This window comes from Triticum aestivum, chromosome 6B, assembly GCF_018294505.1.
Source record: "Triticum aestivum cultivar Chinese Spring chromosome 6B, IWGSC CS RefSeq v2.1, whole genome shotgun sequence".
In the NCBI taxonomy this organism is placed as follows: Eukaryota; Viridiplantae; Streptophyta; class Magnoliopsida; order Poales; family Poaceae; genus Triticum; species Triticum aestivum.
Window position 1 is genome coordinate 559,002,020 of NC_057810.1, and position 16,289 is coordinate 559,018,308.

The following is a 16,289-nucleotide window of genomic DNA, read 5'->3' on the forward strand; positions in this document are numbered from 1 at the left end:
AAGAATTAGCAAATGGGCTGTAAATTATTAGCAATAATGGCAGATGGGATGTATGCTATTTTCCAAAGATTTGAGGCTTTCCTAAAAAAGAGGTTGACGCACAAGCAGTGACTGTCGGATGTCCATTGAACGGCTGTCGTGCTTCACAATCTCTGCTCTTCCTGCTCCAGCCGCTCAAACAAGCACCGGAGGGACTGCCTGCTCCCTCCTCCCTGCGGCCGGCTGTGCTGCCGCGCAGGCCTCACTACCCCACCGTACTCCCATCGCTGGCCTAGACATCCCTCTACTCACCCACACCTGCTGTTATTCTCCGGCGACGGCAGACGAACCAGTAAACCCTCGTACAGTCGTACTCTCCTCCGTGTGGGAAACAACTGCCGAGTCTTCCCTGCCTCCGTGTCGATCCCTTCCTAGGCCTCGCCGTCGTCCATCGCCCTGGTGCTCTCGGCGCGGCCTAGTCAACGTGGTCAACGACCGACAAGCATCTGAAGTGGACTGTACGTGGAGAGGCCGACAGCTGGGTCCACGGCCGCACGCAAGGAAATGCCTCCTTATTACGCGCAAAATAATGATTCCTCCACCTGACATCAGGGACCCACCAAAAGGGCCTCTTTATTTCATGAAAAACGTTACCATCACTGACAGCTCGGACCCACCAGCTATATCTTCGCACGCAAGGAAGTGCCTCCTTATTACGGACAAAAAAATGAATACTCCCCCTATTAGCTGGGACCCAGTATAGTGGCAGGCTGACTTGTGGGCCTACTAAGTTGACGGGGACGGAGGGCTTTGTCAACTTAGTCAATATGCACGATTCTAGCTCCATTGACCGTACGATGTCCATCCAACGACCGTAGTGCTTCTTCAACCTCTGGTCTTCTTGCTCCAGCCGCCCAAACCAGCGTCGGTCGTGCCTCGTGCTCCTGCCTCCCGTGGCCGGCTGCGATGCAGCGGAGGCCTCACCGCCCCCTACTACTCCCACCGCTGGCCAGGCCATCCCTCTACTCACCCACACCCCCTGTTATTCTACGGCGACGGTAGCCTCACATCGCAGCGAACCAGTGAACCCTCATACTCCTCTACGCGTGGGCATCCACTGCCGCGTCTTCCCCGGCTCCGCGTCGTCCCCTTCCTAGGCCTCGCCGTCGTCCACCGCCCTGGTGCTCTCGGCGCGGCGTGGTCAACATGGTCAAGGAATGGCTTCCATCGGACGTGGACTGTACGTGGAGAGGCTGACAGCTGGGTCCACGGCCGCAGCAAGGAAGTGCCTCCTTATTACGTGCAAAATAATTATTCCTCCACCTGACAGCGGGGACCCACCGGACGGGCCACCGTATTTCGTGAAAAAAACGTTTGCCCCTAACTGCTGGGACCCACCAGCTACATCTTCGCACGCAAGGAAGTGCCTCCGGGCAAAAAAACGATTCGCCCCCTGACTGTTGGGACCCACCATCTACATCTTCGCAGGCAAGGAAGTGCCTGACAGTCGGGACCCACCTGGTCGAAGCGTATGTAGCGTTGTCATTCTGGTCGCGAACGTGTACGTACATATATACTGGTGGATGTAGAGGCGCGCACGTGTCGTAGTAGAGGTGCGTACGTGTCGTAGTAGAGGCACGCACATAGCATGTACACGTACGTACAGCGGCCAGGGTGCAAGAAAGAAAATACGGCCACATATGCATACATACGGGCGGGGTCTCAAACGCCTACTCGCGCATACGTATGGCCAGGGCTCGTGTACATGGCTGGGTCGGAACAGAGAAACAGCGTCGTCGTCGAGTTCATGGGGAGGCAACGGAATGCGTCGTGTTCATGGGGAGGCAACGGAATGCGTCGTGTTTATCAGGAGGCAACGTAACGCGTGGGAGCCAACCGGCTGGGTCGGAACGGAATGCGTGGTCGTGTTCATCGGGAGGGCTTGGATGGAACAGGCGATGGAAACGAAGCCTAGCGTACCGCACAACGGAGGAAACGGACCTCCTACATTCGGAACGGGGTCCTGTTGATCCGGAGGGGTGTGGCGACCGCAAAACGGAGGAAACGGACCTCCTACGGTCGAAATGGGGGTCCTGTTGATTGGGAGGGGTGTGACGTACCGCAAAACGGATGAAATGGACCTCCTACGGTCGAAACGGGGTTCCTGTTGATCGGGAGGGGTGTGGCGTACCGCAAAACAAACGAAACGGACTTGTGTTGGAGCGCTACGGTCGAAACGGGGGTCCTGTTCATCAGGAGGGGTGTGGCGTACCGCAAAATGGGACTCCACGGGATACTGTTCATCTCCACCGTTGACCTCCTCCAGCCTCCACGGGCTACCGTCGACCTCCTCCAGCCTCCATGGGCTCCTGTTCATCCAGCCTCCACCGCGCGCTACTCCACCGGCTACTGTTCAACCACCCCTCCACCGTCTACTGTTCATCCAGCCCTCCACACCACGGGGTCCTGTTCAACCACCCCTCCACGGGCACCCCTCCACCGTCTACTGTCATCCAGCCCTCCACCACACCACGGGATCCTGTTCATCCAGAGGCAATGCCACCGCTCACTGCTCATCAAAACCCCCTCGCAACACTCACTATTCATCCCAGAGGCAGCATCGATCGGATTCAGTTAGCAGCAGTAGCGAAGGAATCACTCGATCGGGTTCAGTTAACAGCCATCGATCGATCGCTCGGGTTCAGTAACGCGTGGCCTGCAGTGCAATCACTCGGGATCAGTTAGAGCCCAACGCCTCGCTCAGGTTCAGTTAGAGCCAATGCCTCGCACACACACGCGTACGTGTATGAGAGAAACGCACATCACTCGGCCCCCGACCTCCCACCATAACCAGGAACTCCCCGAAATTTTCCTCTCCCTCGCTTCTACCACAGTTTTTTCCGTCATGGACTGCCCAAAGAATGTCATGCAGCTGCGTCTCCGGCCCGCCCAGTATGAAAAGCCCATTTTCTGTCATGATTTTTTGTCATAGAAGTAGGAGTCCACCACATCTATGATGATACCGGGTTTTGTCACAATTATCGTCATAGAAGTGTCATATGTATGACAGAAAAAAAATTCGTTTGGCCCAAAATGTCACGGGTGTGTCTTTTTTTTGTAGTGATAATAAAGGTCCATATCACAAGTGGCAATATAAAGTGACGCTCTTTCGCATTAAGATTTTGTGCATCCAACCATAAAAGCACATGACAACCTCTGCTTCCCTCTGCGAAGGGCCTATCTTTTACTTTTATCTCCTACCTTTATGTAAGAGTCATGGTGATCTTCACCTTTCCCTTTTTACATTTTATCCTTTGGCAAGCACATTGTGTTGGAATGATCCTGATATATATATCCAATTGGATGTAAGTTAGCATGGGCTATTATTGTTGACATTACCCTTGAGGTAAAAGGTTGGGAGGCGAAACTATAAGCCCCTATCTTTCTCTGTGTCCGATTAAAACTCCATAACCACAAGTATTGCATGAGTGTTAGCAATTGTGAAAGACTAAATGATGGTTGAGTATGTGGACTTGCTGAAAAGCTCTTACATAGACTCTTTCCGATGTTATGATAAATTGCAATTGCTTCAATGACTGAGATTATAGTTTGTTGGTTTTCAATGAAGTTTTTGATTCATACTTGACATTGTGAATAGATTATTACTTGAGCATAAGAAATCATATGACAATATTCGTATATGTTATTATTATAAGAATGATCATGATGCCCTCATGTCCGTATTTATTTTATCGACACCTCTATCTCTAAACATGTGGACATATTTATCATTATCGGCTTCCGCTTGAGGACAAGCGAGGTCTAAGCTTGGGGAGTTGATACGTCCATTTTGCATCATGTTTTTATATCGATATTTATTGCGTTATTACACATTATGTCACAATACTTATGCCTATTCTCTCTTATTTTACAAGGTTTACATGAAGAGGGAGAATGCCGGCAGCTGGAATTCTGGGCTGGAAAAGGAGCAAATATTAGAGACCTATTCTGCACAGCTCCAAAAGTCCTAAAACTTCATGAAAGTTAATTTTGGAATTAATAAAAATACTGGCAAAAGAATCCATCAGAGGGGGCCCACACCCTGGCCATGAGGGTGGGGGCGGGCCCTACCCCCTGGGTGCGCCCCCTGCCTCGTGGCCCCCCTGGCAGGCCTCCGGTGCCCATCTTCTGCTATATGAAGTCTTTCGTCCGAGAAAAAATCATAAGAAAGCTTTCGGGAAGAAACTCCGCCGCCACAAGGCGGAACCTTGGCGGAACCAATCTAGGGCTCCGGTAGAGCTGTTCTGCCGGGGAAACTTCCCTCGGGGAGGGGGAAATCATCACCATCATCACCACCAACAATCCTCTCACCGGGAGGGGGTCAATCTTCATCAACATCTTCACCAGAACCATCTCCTCTCAAACCCTAGTTCATCTCTTGTATCCAATCTTTGTATCCAAACCTCAGATTGGTACTTGTAGGTTGCTAGTAGTGTTGATTACTCTTTGTAGTTGATGCTAGTTGGTTTACTTGGTGGAAGATCATATGTTCAGATCCATTATGCATATTAATACCCCTTTGATTATGAACATGAATATGATTTGTGAGTAGTTACGTTTGTTCCTGAGGACATGGGAGAAGTCTTGCTATAAATAGTCATGTGAATTTGGTATTCGTTCGATATTTTGATGAGATGTATGTTGTCTATCCTCTAGTGGTGTTATGTGAACGTCGACTACATGACACTTCACCATTGTTCGGGCCTAGAGGAAGGCATTGGGAAGTAATAGGTAGATGATGTGTTGCTAGAGTGACAGAAGCTTAAACCCTAGTTTATACGTTGCTTCCTAAGGGGCTGATTTGGATCCATATGTTTCATGCTATGGTTAGGTTTACCTTAATACTTCTTTTGTAGTTGCGGATGCTTGCAATACGAGTTAATCATAAGTGGGATGCTTGTTCAAGTAAGGATAGCACCCAAGCAGCGGTCCACCCACATATCAAACTATAAAAGTACCTAACGCGAATCCTATGAACGTGATGAAAACTAGCTTGACGATAATTCCCATGTGTCCTCGAGAGCGCCTTTCTATATATAAGAGTTTGTCCAGGCATGTCCTTTGCTACAAAAAGGATTGGGCCATCTTGCTGCACTTTATTTACACTTGTTACTTGCTACCCGCTACAAATTACCTTATCACAAAACTATCCGTTACCTACAATTTCAGTGCTTGCAGAGAATACCTTATTGAAAACCGCTTGTCATTTCCTTCTGCTCCACGTTGGGTTCGACACTCTTACTTATAGAAAGGACTACGATAGATCCCCTACACTTGTGGGTCATCACTTAGCAGCAGAAATACATAGCAGCCTTCTCAAGCAGAACCTTAATTTGGCTGCCGAGCCCCCGGACACCATTAAGAGGGTCCGGACTATTTGGCAGCAGGACAACTCGGCTCGTTAGGAGCTCGACTGGCAATTTGGCCTCCGTCTCAGTCCCGATCAAGTGGTGGCATTTGTACCACGCGTACATAACTACGCACTCAAAATTCTATGGGCATCGACGGAGGCATAGCTAGGTTGTGATCCACAGTACAGCTCAACTGACCCCGGATATACACATACTTTCACTTTTCCTCTTTTACCTTTTTAGGTTTCAATCCTGCAGGACCCATCTGATGGCCTGATCACTGGCCCTCTTGAAGGACAAACACACCAAGATGGCATGAAACACAGACGTATGGGGGACTTTCTAGGTGGTTTCGTTAACGATCACTCTACCTGTTTTTCAGGACCCACACACAACTCTCCCTTGGTTTTGGCATGTTAAATAGCATGTTGCTTGTTGCACTACTTGTATCAATGCACCTTGACGTATTAATCAAATTACATTGGAAACTGTTCACGGCCCGAACTCTAGGGCCCCAGCTTATTACCTTTGCACCCTTTCTGTTTTCCTTCCTTTTTTTCTCTCTCCTGTTGGTAACCTTATCAAATAGCACCCGTACACTTTGGTATGTTTCATATTTGCCAGGGGCTTCATAGCACCCCGCACTACGGCAACAAAGTCCGAACACTTTTTTAGTATAGTTCGGCACCTTGAATTCAGCACTATATGCATTGGCTCCGAATCATGTCTTTGGTCAATAGTTGGGTTGCCCGGCTCCTGTGCTTGCTACCTTACATTCCGCTATATCAGCTAAGGTAGTAAAGGGAGAACTACTGCGATTGTGCCCTGGTTTATCCAAAGGAGCACCTCAGCAGAGAAAGCCGAAAACTGACTGTCATGACGCGGCGAGAGCCGGTCAGCTCTTCGAAGGTTTCGAATCGTTGGAGATTGTTTCCGCATTACGCGAGGGATTGGTACTTCCCGATCAGGCGCTTGCAGCACTCTAGTTCGGATACTAGGGGTTGCGCCCACATTTTTATTCTCAAACTCCTATGGCTCAGTGAGGGTGTTAAAGCCGCATAGTCTGATTGCATGGTTCGTTGCGCTAAACACCTCCTTCAAGGACCACACAATTGGATCAAGAGTGTTTAGATTCCATCCCGAACACCTCCGTACTACCTACATGGGGGCAGAAGCCGACGACTGGCCAACTCTCAGATTTCATACAACACGGTCGCACAGGAGGTAAATTTTTAAAAACATAACAAACATTATATTACATAACCACTTTGTTTTATCATACAAGGCAGAGGCAACTCGAATATATTCATTCAAAGACAATGTCTTACGAACACTGCATCGCTACAATGCGAGACCCCTCCAGGAAATCTCCAAAATACCGGTCGGGTGTGCGGTGCCCCTTGCCCTCGGGCGGGCCCTCGGTCACAAGATAGATGGTGTCCATATTTGCCCACCAGACCTTGACGTGGGCAAAGGCCATGCGCGCGCCCTCGATGCAGACGGACCGCTTGACGACGTCCAGCCGAGGACAGGCATCCACCAGCCGCTTCATGAGGCCGAAGTAGCTGCTGGGTATAGATTCGGCTGGCCACAGCCGGATTATCAAATCCTTCATGGCCAGTTTGGCCACCCTGTGCTGCTCGACCACCTATTTTAGCCGATCGCTGAAGGGCACCGGATGTTCTAGCGCAAGATATTGCGACCAGAACAACTTATCTGTGAAGCTCCCTTCTTCGGCTCGGAAGAACTCCGCAGCGTCAGACACACTCCATGGCAGATCAGCAAAAGCCCCTGGAGAACTCCGAATCCAGGTTAGTAAAAGATACTTCTTCTTCACATACTTGCTTTGCATACTAAACGCCTTACCCGCAGCGGTCTTCCTGGCCTCCTGGATCTCCTGGAGGGCACCCTGGGCTTCAACCCAGGCCACTTCTGCGCTTTGGCGAGCCTTGGCGAGTTCAGCCTCTTGAGCCGACGCATCACGCTCCAAGGTCTCGCACCTCTTCACAGCGTCCTGCAGCTCTTGCTGGACCTCGTTAACCCTGGCCTTGAGCTTCTTACGAGCGGCTTGCTCTTTGACAGCTTTATCCTCAGCGTCCGCCAGAGCCTTTTTAGGGCCTCAACCTCGGTCGTTGCTCCTACACATATCATGACACTTTGGTCAATATATTATCATTTATTCTTTCTGAATATATAGTGAGTCGTTATATACCTTGCTTCTCCTGGAGCTGCCTCCTCACCTGGCCGAGCACCTCCTCATCCCGCTCCAGTCTCTGCTTCATTCCGGAGACTTTGGCAGTATGTGAGGCCACGGCCAGCAGCGACGCCTGCTTATTCAAATAAGACATATTTAGTTAGTTTCCTGCAATAATGGATTGATCCTTTGTCCAGCCTTTCTTTCCGAACACCAGACAGTGTCTCAGGGGCTACTGTCCACATTGGGATTTTCTCTTTTTGCGTTGCTTACCTCAAAACCCGTCAGCAGGCTACTGCAGGCTTCGGTTAGTCTGCTCTTGGCGGACTGAACCCTCTCAGTCACCATACCCATAAGGATACGGTGCTCATCCACAATGGAAGCACCTCGTAGCGCTTCCAGCAGATTGTCCGGTGCCCCTGGTTGGACAGGGGTCACCGGTGGAATGGGTATACCCCCTTCTTTCGAAGGAGGTTGCACACCGGATTCCGGAGCCGTATCGGTCTCCAGAATCGTATTCGGCTGAGGGCCAAACCGAATACGGCCCTCATTGCCAGTCTCCATGGGGATTTGCTCCCACTGGTGTCTGGCGATGGAGGTTTCGCCTTCTGGTGCCTCCTAAACCTCTCCCCGGCCGGGGAAAGTCCTTCGGGACAACACCTCGGCGTTGAACGCGGCCTTGGGAGAGTGAGCGGCCGGCGGTGACTCGCTGGCCATCGCCTTTGAATCCAACGAACCTCTTGATGAGGATCGCTGGGAGCTGTCGTGGCCCGGACTGCAATAGCATGATTAACCATGTAAATGCAATGAAGAGGAGAGGTTGGATATATGGACATGTACGAGTTTTAGCACTTACGATGCGGCCAGGGGATCGGTTCGGGGGCGTCGCTCTGGACTGTTGTCGACATCCCACGCGGAGTTATCCGCAAGGGAGCCTTTCCCCTTCTTGGACGTCTCCGCCTCCAGATTCGTGGAGGCTGCCCTTTTCCTCTTTCCCCCATCAGGGGGAGGGTTGTTCTCCTCCTCCTTCTCATCGTTGTCGTCCTCAGCAGCGGAGGAATGGGTCTCTTCGTCTTCGGACGTCACGTCCGAAGCACCCTTGCGACGGGGGCCACCTTTGGCCCCCTTGGCCTTCTTCTTGGCCTTCTTCTCCGGCGGCTGATAGGGCGCCGGAACCAGCATCTTCGCCAGGAGCGGGATGACTGGCTCTTCAGGCAACGGAGCCGAACACTAGATCCTCTCCGCTCTCTCCGTCCACACCTGAAATAATATAGTAAAGATTAACCACCCTCCTTGGACAAGCAAGTAGACGGTACGCCTTGGGGGGTAAAGGACTTACCGCATTAGCGGGATGGGTATGATCGTGTCCGCGGTCCGAATCAATGGCCGGTGGCTTCTCGCTGCCCTTGAAGAGCAACTTCCAGGCATCTTCGTGGGTAGTTTCGAAGAGCCTCTCTAGGGTCTAGTGCTTCACTGGATCAAATTCCCATAAAGGGAAGCTTCGGCTTTGGCAGGGGAGGATCCGGCGAACCAGCATCACCTAGATCACGTTGACGAGCTTGATATTTTAATCCACCATGCTCTGAATGCGCGTTTGCAGCGCTATCAGCTCGTCCGACGAAGACCAGTTGGGACCCTTCTGCATCCAGGAAGTGAGCCGCATTGGAGCCCCGGCCTTGAATTCGGGAGCCACCGCCCAAGTGGCGCCGCGTGGCTCTGTGATGTAGAACCAATGCTTCTGCCACTCTTTGACAGTCTCCACAAAAGTGCCCTTGGGTCATGTGACGTTGGGCATCTTGCTCACCATGGCGCCTCCGCACTCCGCGTGCTGACCATCCACCACCTTCGGTTTCACGTTGAAGATCTTGAGCCATAATCTGAAGTGGGGATGGATGCGGAGGAAAGCCTCGCACACGACAATGAATGTCGAGATGTTGAGGAAGGAGTTCGGGGCCAGATCGTGGAAATCTAGCCCGTGATAGAACATCAGTCCACGGACGAAAGGGCGGAGTGGGAACCCTAACCCGCGGACAAAGTGAGGGAGGCAGACCACCCTCTCAGTAGGCTTCGGAGTGGGGATGACTTGCCCCTTGGTTGGTAGACGGTGGGCGATTCCTTTCGCTAGATACCCGGCCGCCCAAAGCTAGGTGATGTCCTTCTCCTTGACGGAGGATACCATCCACTTGCCTTGACCTTCGGATTCGTACATGGTTGAGTTCTTCCCTCAGATGGAGGGGATGAGAAGTTGGGCGCTGGAGCTCAAGAATGGAAGGGCGGAGAGAGAGAAGGCGTGGGTGAAGAAAGGGAATCCTTATCTCCTTATAAAGGCAGTGAATATCGAACGCCTCCCCAGTCGCCTTAAAACTCGCTTGTTCCCAAGGGTTGTGTAAATGGCACAGTTGGGTTACACATGCCCGTATTGATGAGAATCCTGCAATAAGGGGACACGATCTTTGCTTCGACAAGACATGCCAATGGCAACCGCGTCTCGAAACGTGGAGCGGCAGACGAAAAAAGGTTCAAAATAATGACCGGGCAGACGTGATGTCATGTTGCAAAAAGTTGTCAGCAGATTGGACTCATGGAATATTATACTCTCTGCCATTATGTGTGGTATGTGTGTTGCAGGTCCGGACACAACCATTGCGTTTGAAGACTATCTTGAAGTTCGGAAGGAGGAACCCTCCTTGCAATGCCGAAGACAAATCTGCGCGCCGGATACCTCGTCATTAAAGCCAGGTTTAGGGGCTACTGAGGGAGTCCTGGACTAAGGGGTCCTCGGGCGTCCGGCCTGTTAGCCATGGGCCGGACTGATGGGCTATGAAGTTATGAAGACTGAAGACTCTCACCCGTGTTCGGATAGGACTCTCCTTGGCGTGGAAGGCAAGCTTGGCATTCAACTATGAAGATTCCTTTCTCTGTACCTAACCTTATGTAACCCTAGATCTCCCCGGTGTCTATATAAACCGGAGGACTTAGTCCGGAGGGCATACTCATTACCATAGTCATACAGGCTAGACTTCTAGGGTTTAGCCATTACGATCTCGTGGTAGATCAACTCTTGTAATACTCATATTCATCAAGATCAATCAAGCAGGAAGTAGGGTATTACCTCCATAGAGAGGGCCCAAACATGGGTAAACATTGTGTCCCCCGTCTCCTGTTACCATCGACCTTAGACGCACAGTTCGGGACCCCCTACCCGAGATCCGCCGGTTTTGACACCGACACCCCCTGATTGCTGGGACCCACCAGCTACATCTTCGCACGCAAGGAAGTGCGTCCATAACTCCATATTACGGGCAAAACAAAATGATTCGCCCCCTGACTGCTGGGACCCACCAGCTACATCTCCGCACGCAAGGAAGTGCCTGACAGTCGGGACCCACACGGTCGAAGTGTATGTAGCGTTGTTATTCTGGTCGCGAACATGTACGTACATGTTGGTCGATCAGTCTGTCTGCAGGCTGCAGCAATGAACCGTGGCCGTGTAAGGAAGGGCATGTGTCGTAGTAGAGGCGCGAACGTAGCATGTACATGTACGTACAGCGGCCAGGGTTCAAGAAAGTAAATACGGCCACAAACGTACATACGGGTGGGGTCTCGAACGCCTACTCGCGCATACGTATGGCCAGGGCTCGTATACATGGCTGGGTCGGAATGGAGAAACTGCGTCATCGTCGTGTTCATGGGGAGGCAACGGAATGCGTCGTGTTCATCAGGAGGCAACAGAACGCTTGTTGTTCATTGGGAGCCAACCGGCTTGGACGAAACAGCCGATGGAAACGAGGCCTGGCGTACCGCAGAACGGAGGAAAGGGCCTTGTGTTCGACCGGCCACGGTCAAAACGGGATCTTGTTCATCGGGAGGGGTCTGGCGTACCGCAAAAGGGTCGAAACAGGGTCCTGTTGATCGAGAGGGGTGTGGCGTACCGCAAAACAGAGGAAACGGACTTGTGTTGGAGCGCTACGATCGAAATAGGGGTCCTGTTCATCGGGAGGGGTGTGGCGTACCGCAAAACGGGACTCCACGGGATATGTTCATCTCCACCGTCGACTGCCTCCACGGGCTACTATTCATCCACCGTCGACTGCCTCCACGGGCTCCTGTTCATCCACCGTCGACCTCCTCCAGCCTCCACCCGCGACTGTTCATCCATGGGCTCCTGTTCATGCAGCCTCCACCGCGTGCTCCTCCACCGACTACTGTTCAACCAGCCCTCTCCACGGGGTCCTGTTCAACCACCCCTCCATGGGCTACTATTCATCTAGCCCTCCACCAGCTACTGTTCAACCAGCCCTCCACCGGTTACTGTTCAACCAGCCCTCCATGGGGTCCTATTCATCCAACCCTCCACGGGGTCCTGTTCATCCACCGGCTCGATCGATCGGGGTCCTGTTCATCCAGCGGCAACGGCCTCTACTACCATGGGTTCCTGTTCATTCAACCCCCCCCCCCCAACAACGGTCACTGTTCATCATGGGAAGGATGCAGCAGGTTCGATCGGCTTCAGTTAGCAGCAGTAGCGAAGGAATCACTCGGGTTCAGTTAACAGCAAGGGAACGATCGCTCGGGTTCAGTAACGTAGCTAGTGCAATCGCTCGGGTTCAGTTAGAGCCCAACGCCTCGCTCAGGTTCAATTAGAGCCCAACGCCTCACACACACGCGCGTACGTACGAGAGAAATGCGCATCGCTCGGCCCCGGCGACCCATCGTAACCGGGAAATCCCCCGATATTTTCCTCGCCCTGGCTTCTACCACGGTTTTTTCCGTCATGGACGGCCCAAAGAATGTCATGCAGTTGCGTCTTCGGCCCGCCCAGGACAAAAAGCCCATTTTCTGTCATGATTTTTTGTCATAGAAGTAGGATCCCACCACATCTATGATGATACCGTGTTTTGTCACAATTATCGTCATAGAAGTGTCATAAGTATGACATAATTTTTTTACGTTCGGCCGAAAATGTCATGGATGTGTCCTTTTTTGTAGTGTCTGTTCTGTTGCGTGCGGTAGTACTGCTCACGAGAGCAGTAGTACCGCAGCGGCCCATGATAGTACTGCCCATGGCAACAGTAGTACCACACGCGCGGTAGTACCGCTCCAAACACGCGGTAGTACCGTGGCCTCTGGCCCAGAACGGTTGCATGCGCGGAAGTAGGGGCGGAAGTAATTTTTTACTTTCGCAACCTACGCGGTAGTACCACTACCTGTGAGCTGTAGTACCGTGCCGGATATTTGCACAAACCAAAACTCAGCGGAAGTAGCCACAGATGTATTTTATTAGTCTGTGCCTTCCAAACCCAGAATGAGCCTTGCCTTGAGGTAGTACCGCAAGGGCGTTACCGCAAGGGCGCGCGGTAGTACCGCTCGTTGCTATACGCAACAAGGCCTCGTCTAGCCCCTGCCGCGCAAGCGGTAGTACCGCACTGCCCAGCGGTAGTACCGCATGTCGTTGCGGTAGTACCGTGGGTACGTGCGGCAGTACCGCATGTCGTTGCGGTAGTACCGTGGGTATGTGTGGTAGTACCGCATGTCGCGGGCTGAGTAGGTGGGTAACGGTTGGATCTTTCCTCCCACTATAAAAGGGGGGTCTTCTTCCCCAAGTTGACTACCTCTTCCATTCCTAAGCTCCATTGTTGCTCAAAGATCCATTTTAGCCCGATCTCTCTCCCTAGCCAATCAAACTTGTTGATTTTTTAGGGATTGGTTGAGAAGGCCCTGATCTACACTTCCACCAATAGAAATTTGATTCCTCCCACTAATCCCTTGTGGATCTTGTTACTCTTCGGTGTTTGAGCACCCTAGATGGTTGAGGTTACTGCGGAGCCATATTCCATTGTGGTGAAGCTTCATGGTGTCGTTGGGAGCCTCCAATTAAGTTGTGGAGATTGCCCCAACCTTGTTTGTAAAGGTTCAGTCGTCGCCTCCAAGGGCACTAATAGTGGAATCACGGCATCTTGCATTGTGTGAGGGCATGAGGAGAGTACGGTGGCCCCAGCGGCTTCTTGGGGAGCATTGTGCCTCCATACTGCTCCAACGGAGACGTACTTCCTCTCAAAGGGAAGGAACTTCGGTAACACATCCTCGTCTCCACCGGCTCCACTTTTGGTTATCTCTTACCTTTACTCGCGCAAGCTTATATTGTGTTGTATCCCTTGCTTGCTTGTGTGCTTGTTGTTGTTGCATCATATAGGTTGCCCACCTAGTTGCATATCTAGACAACCTACTTTGATGCAAAGTTTAAATTGGTAAACAAAAGCTAAAAATTGTTAGTTGCCTATTCACCCCCCCCCCCTCTAGTCAACTATATCGATCCTTTCACCTGCCCTTCCACCCCAAAAGCCACGCCCGGATGTGGTCAAGGATGAATTGTAATTGCACAGAAGCCAACTATTTGGCCACCAAAATTTTGAAGAACGTCATCCAGGTTGATGTTATCACACCGAATAGGGAGTCCAAAGACTTGTATGGGTTTATGCTTAGGCCCACCGCGACAGCGAAATCATGGAGCAACAACATTAGTCCATCGATCTCCTGCCGATCAGGGTTAGCGAAAAAATGAAATCGTTGGAATAAAGGCATACTCTAATCTTGATCCCTTGACCTGGCAGTGGCATGTAACACCCCAAAAATTTAACCAGGTTTTAGTTATTAAAAATTTGCCAAGAGTTTAAAAAATTTTGCCTGCAAGTATATCTCTGTTGATTTCAAAACTTTTCCTTTAATATTAAGAAATTTTTCCCAAGTGGATCCTTCCAATACATATTGGACTTATTTTTCCCTCTCATTTTAAAAACATCTCTCAATCAGTAGATTTATTTATTAAATTATTTCACCCTGAACTTTATTCATTAAAATGAGTTGTTTTAAATTTTTGGAGCTCTTTTTAAACTACAACCATTTGATATATTTGGCTAAAAACCCAACCAAAATTTGGAGATGTCATGTGATATCTCTAAATCACTTTTATGCCTTAATATATCTTTTTCATTTCATATTTTTAGTTCTACACCTGTTTTCCTTCTCTGGTCCAGTGGGCAGTTTTGCACTACAACCCTTTTAAATATTTGTTTCTAGCTTCCACCAAAATTTTGGGATGTCAGTGGGAGCATATGATTCCATTATATGCAAAAATCCAGGGTTGTTCTTTGAAATTTTTGAGTAAATCAACCTCATCTCCATTCTGGTCCAACATGATGGTTTGTACAGCAACCATATTCTTTCTTGCTCTTTGGCCCTATATTCTTTTCCCTACTTTTAGTCCTCCATGCTAAACCCCTAAGTCCAGGAGCATGCAACCATTGGCATGTTTTTGGTTCGTAGAATAATGACATTTAACTTCACAGAATTGTAGTTTTGCAAAACTTGCTCTAACAAGTTTCTGATTTTGACAAACTAACTTCACCACCTCCTTATGCATCTAATGAGACCACCATCTGGAGATTTTGGCCACACCAAGAAATGCCTAAGTGCCCTTGGCAGTTTGTCAAACACCTTATGGGCATGATCCGCTTTGACATGTATTTTGGCATTGCACTGCGAACTTGCACCTCTGATCAAACTAGCATGTCCACTAGCATCCCAACTACCCCTATACTAGAACTGCTAATCCCCAGCTCCAACCAAGCCACCTAGCAGGCCACGGCATATCGCCGAACAGATGGTGGGCGTGCACTGGGTGCGCCCAGAGCGCGCCAACTGCAGCCGCGCACACAAGCCGCCGCGTCGCGCCCCTGTTTTGGCCCACACTGCAGAACCATGCCATGCGCTCCCCTTCTCGCCACAACACGCCAGCCCGCCCTGGTGTCCTACAGTGCCACCACCAGAGCCCTCTTGGCGGCATGCCGGCGTCCGCATTACGCCTCTGCCACGGTCGGTGCTGCCCGAGCCTCCTCCGTTCGCCAGCTACCCTCGTGAACAGGCCGTCCTCATCCGCTCGCTCTCCCGACCCCGCTAGCCTCCTCCACGTCACCCTGCCGCAAACAGTGAGGCGGTTCGCCGGCAAGCTTATCCGCGGCCACGGGAACCGACCTCGCCGGGCTATATAAAGCCCTCTCGATCCTGCCTAGGCTCACGAGCAGCCTCACACCGTACCCCTAGTGCCCTGTTGCTGTCCGTTGGAGAGAAAGGGGCCGTCTTCCCCAACTCCGGCAAGATCGGCCGCCACCTTGCTCCGGCAAAATACGGCCAAGGCCGAAGCCCCCAGACCCCTCCCGTGCTTCCATCCCCCTCCCCATAACCCTACAGAGCCACCCAACACCTCAGAACCGCTCGAGAACCACCATAGCCCAGGACCCCAAATCCACCCGAAGCCTCCTCCGCCGCGAAGCTCGCCGCCGGCAGCTCCCTCCGTCCCCACCAACCTGGCAACCACCGGGAGGACCACCCTGGAGTGGCGGATCCATCCCCGCCCTCGGGGCCCCGCGAGGAGCCGCCAATCGCCGGCGATGATCAGCGGAGCCCCTGCCTCTGTTCAGCCAGAGGAGGAGGGAGGCGGGGGAGACCGGTCAAACCTGACCAGTGAGCCCTCTGGACCCACTGTCAGCGACCCACCCCACCGCCACGTGTCTAAGTGAAGGCGTACAACTCCCCAGTACGTTTTCCCTACACCGAAAATGTATTCCGTCTGAAGCGTTTTCTTTTATATATTTTTTTAAACAGATTTTGACCACAACTTTGACTGCCTATAACTTTTTAAATACAAC